At 37.1% G+C, this 4,974-nt stretch overlaps 1 pseudogene; it reads right to left on the bottom strand.

Annotated features, from left to right (window-relative positions):
• The window catches only part of LOC105886327, a 22,725-nt pseudogene that overhangs the window by 13,452 nt on the left and 4,299 nt on the right, over positions 1 to 4,974 (bottom strand).

Below are 4,974 nucleotides of genomic sequence, written 5' to 3' on the forward strand. Positions count from 1 at the left end.
AAACCTTCATAGCATAAAAAAGTATAAAGCAGAAAACATACAACAATCATTTGTGGTCTTCCTGGGATTTCTGAACCAAATACTAATATCACCTTCACTCAACATATTTTAAATATGATGCTAAGGAAAAACAAACTTTTTTTCAGACATTGTCTCATTCGGTTGCCCAGACTAAGTGTCATATGGTCAGCCTAACTCAAAGTAACCTCAAACTCCTGGGTTCAAGCAATCCTCTAGTCTCATTCCCCCTCTCCTTGAGTAGGTGGGACAATGGGCACCCACACAATGCCTAGCTAATTCTATTTTTAGTAGAGACAGGGTGTCACTCTTTTTTAGGCTGGTCTCACACTCTTGAGCTCAGGCAATCGTCCTACCTTGGGTCTCAGATGGCTAGGATTCCAGATGTGAGCCACCACACCCAGCCTAAAGAATATTAAAAAAAAAAAAAAATTCACAGAGATAACTAAAAAATACACAAATATTTTATGTCTGTAAAAGAAAGGGAAAATAACAATTAAATTCTGCAGTCACATGTAAGCCATAGAAAGTTCTTTTATTCTCACTGTACCTAGAAGAAATATCACTGAAAAGTAAAGTCCTTCTGGAAATTATAACCAAGAACAAGCATAGTGACTCATAACTATAAACCTAGCACTCTGGGAAGCCAAGGTGGGAGGACTGCTTCAGCCCAGAAGTTCAAGACAAGCCCCAGTAAGTGTAAGAACTGCTGTCTACCAAAATAACAAAAAAACAATTAGCCAGGCATCATGGAGAAACCTATAATCCTGGCTATTTGGGAGGGTGAGACACAAAAATCACTTGAACCCACTAGCTTGAGTTTGCTCTGTGCTAGGCTGATGCCGTGGCACTCTAGAGTGAGGCAAGAGAGGGAAACTCTGCCTGAATAAGAAAATAAAAATTAAAAAATAATAAAAACAAGAACAGAGGTACCCTTAAGTAAAAACAATAGAAGAAACCTAAGTTTTTAAGAAATCATTTCCACTGGAGGTGAATTTCCCTAATCACATTTTATTGTTTGGTTTTTCTCCTTGAAATTTGGACCTCTGACCAGTGTTATCTGCTCCATTCACTCCAACCTACCTGTGTGCTTGACTACTGTCTGGTGTGTCTTCACCTTCCAGGGTTGTTTACTTTGCTCCAGACAGGTGATGAGGTCTGGCTTAGAGAGAGTAAGACCTGTTTTATTAGAAAAAAGGAACATGACTCTTGTTGGGATTCTCCAATTGGTAGTCTAGTACCTTGCTAAAGCAGAGAAAAGAACATTTTAGAAGATCCTGAAATAATAATCCTCAAATAGAAGTTCCTAAAAGAAACTTCAGAATTTTTAAGAAGTATTTAAAGTTGAAGGATTCTTAACTCCACTACCCAGAATTACTGAAATAAAATTTGGTGTTAGAAATCGGTCTTAAATGTATGGGTAATAATCTAAAATCACTAATTTTTGAAATTACCATTAATCTAGTGAAGAATATGAATTAGCTCAAAAAAGAGTAAGATAAATGTCAAAATGAAACATCTCCAATATTTTCTCTTCCATATCAAGAAATTCTTATGTTTTCCTTAGAATCAAGAATAAACTGAATAAAAACATTCCACAAAGAAAGAATATGAATTGTTTTGAATAGACCAGAAACTCTGTATTTAAGTTATCCTCACCCAGGAAGACCAGGTGTCTGTAGTTCTCCAACATGACATCCCGATACAAAGTCTGCTGAGCAGGGTCCAGGCAGGCCCACTCATCCATAGAGAATTCTATAGATACGTCTTTGAATGTCAACAGTCCCTGAAAAACAAACATATTTACCAAGAAGCCAAGGGTAGACTGAATTGCATTTTTAGTTAAATGAGTGAAGAGAACTCTTGCTGACTTACATGAGTGACTGGAATTATATGATAAAATAAGTACAGTAGAAATATATTCCTTCATGCATTCTCTAACTGAAGAAAGGGGATGGCACAATGTCCACAAAACCAGTGTGCACATTATACTTTTTTGGTTGACACAGTAGAAATCAAAGGCCACCAATATAGGCATGTATATTTTTATGCCTTATTTACATGATACAAGTATAAGTTGTGTATATTTTTGTTATTTTTTTATATTTTTCTTTTTTTGCAGTTTTTGGCCGGGGCTGGGTTTGAACCCGCACATGAGGCTGGCGCCTTACTCCTTTGAGCCACAGATGCTGCCCAAAGTTGTGTATATTTTTATATGCAAATGTCATGGTGAGTTAAATGGTATCTGTAAAGTTTTAATGTGTGTAAGAAAGAATTGGAGATCTTAATAAAAAGCAGATTTTTTATTCATAACATATGGGGTGAACATCAAATTTCTAAATTATAAACAAGCTCAACAGGAATGCCAATGCTTCTGTCCGATGATAATACTTTGTCAAACATGTAATGAACTGTAGACACTGGATTTATCCCAGTTGATTTCTAAACCAGTAAACAAAGATGACAACCTTTTCTTTCCAAAGCGAATCTAAGAAGGAGCACTTCCTCAATAATATTTTGGTTTGTGCACATTAGTCGATAATCTCCCCAAAGTACTTATTAATAATAGAGAAACATACTGAATTCTGTAATGGAATATGTGTCAAAGAACACCATAACTGAGTGAATAAATTTAACATCAATTGTAACAGGACAAATTCATATCAGGGGCTGATTCACAGACGCAAACATAACATCACTGCTGTGATAGTACTGGCCAGAAGAAAGTAAATCATAATCTGATAAATACTAGTTTTTAAAAAAAGAAACAATAGTGTATCTGAAAGTCCAAGGTACAAATATCTGCCATGTTTTCTAATCTCTAATCCTATCTTTAAATAGTCATTTTTTTTGTTTTGTTTTGTTGTTTTTTCTTAGCATCCTAGAAAGCAAGTCTTTTCTAATTATTCTGGTATGCAGAACTTTGAGTTTCTTTAGGAAGCTAATGCCATGTTCTTTAGTGGTGCATGTACTTCATCTTATCTTTCATAGAGCTGATGGAACTTCCAGATGGAACCTAAACAGTACATATTCCCCTTCTTTGCTAATATCCAATGACTCAACCTCATCCACAAAGGGAATCTTAGGTATCCACATTTTTCCATTTTCAAAAAATGGAAACATTTTCAACAAAAGGAACATTTTCAGTATTGCAGAACATATTGTTTTTTGTAGAACATGAATTTACAGTGGGAATTTTGCAGGGTATATGGGAAGCCTGGATGGAGAGACTAGAGAGAAGACTCTGCTATACAGGCAAGGGAGAAAGATTTTTCAGAGCCTCTTGACTATTATAAGAATAGGGCAAAAGAGTATTTGAAACAAACTCCTTAGGCAGGAACATCACAAGTACAGAAGTAAAGGTTTGCAAATTCTAAGAACCTAATACTTCAGAAAAAAAAGTAGGCACAGCCCTGGACCTTGGACACATTTCTCTGAACATGAATTTACAGTGGGAATTTTGCAGGGCATATGGGAAGCCTGGATGGAAAGAACGGAGAGAAGACTCTCCTATATAGGTAAGGGAGACAGTGATAGGTGGCCAGACCCTGTTTCTCTAATAACAGTCTTACTAAAGTAGGGGTCAAGGGAAAACCTTCCCCTTAATTCTTTGAAGGTTCACAGGATACCAACGCACACATGGCAAATTAATAAGAGAAAAAAGCATATGAACTTTTTGTTGTTGTTGTTGTTGTTGTTGCAGTTTGGCTGGGGCCGGGTTTGAACTCACCACCCTCGGTATATGGGGCTGACACCTTACTCACTGAGCCACAGGCGCCACCCCGAACTTATTAATGTATTACCTATGTGGAGAAATCATAAAGAGATTACCCAACCTCCCACTGGGGTAAAGAAGCTTCTGTTTCATAAAGCAAGATATACACGAGAATGTAGACCATTGTCTTGAAAGACAAAAAATGATTAGAGAGAATTAATGAAACAGGGAGAAAGAAATGATGTTGTAAATGAGTCTTCATTTTCAAGAGTGGTTGAATTTTCTAGCTGCAGCAAATAAGGAGGCAGCAGGAAAATAATAGAAGGCAACTATTTTTATTTTGGAAAGAAGTTTTATTTGTTATATAAGGATATTTTTAGAGAGTCCATCTCCACTCTTACGGTGAGGGGAGCAAGACTAGGTTCTAAGGGACTTAATATTCAGGCTTATTTCCAAAAAGCTTTCCATTTTCAAAAGCACTCAGTGTGCCTAAGCTATAATTAGTTTTTATAATTATTAATTTTTACAATTTTTACAATAAATTAAACTCTTTAACCTTTTAATAGCACTTAAGTTTATTTTTATTGTTTTATTTTATTTTTGGAGACAGAGTCTCACTGTGTTGCCCTAGGCTAGAGTGCCATGGGTATCATAGCCCTCAGCAATTTCAAACCCTTTGTTCAAGCAATTCTCTCTTAGCCTTCCAAGTAGCTACGATTACATGTGTCCCCCATGATTTCCCACTAATTTTTCCTATTTTTAACTGGAGATGGGTCTTGTTCTTGCTTAGGCTGGTCTCCAACTCCTGAGCTCAAGCAATCTACGCATCTTAGCTTCTCAGAGTGCTAGGTTTATAGGCACTGTGGTAGAGACAGATACCCCCCAGACTCGTTTTATGTTGTGAACTTAGAAAGGACTTTAAAACGTGTCAATGAATTATTAATCACTGGTCAGGACTTTCAGGAATGCCTAAACAATACGACATTAACATTGAACCATTTAGGTGAATGGGGCTATAGGGTATCAAAGTAAAAAGATCAAAAGTGAATGCAGAAAGTGAAATTTCTGGCTCAGTGCCTATAGCTCAAGTGGATAAGGCACCAGTCACATAAACCAGAACTGAAGGGTTCGAATCCAGCCCAGGCCCACCAAACAACAATGATGGCTGCAACCAAAAAATAGCCAGGCGTTGTGGCGGGCACCTGTGGTCCCAGCTACTTGGGAGGCTGAGGCAGGAGACT

Source organism: Otolemur garnettii, unplaced genomic scaffold (genome assembly GCF_000181295.1).
Source record: "Otolemur garnettii isolate 467f Iridium unplaced genomic scaffold, OtoGar3 scaffold00383, whole genome shotgun sequence".
Classification (NCBI taxonomy): Eukaryota; Metazoa; Chordata; class Mammalia; order Primates; family Galagidae; genus Otolemur; species Otolemur garnettii.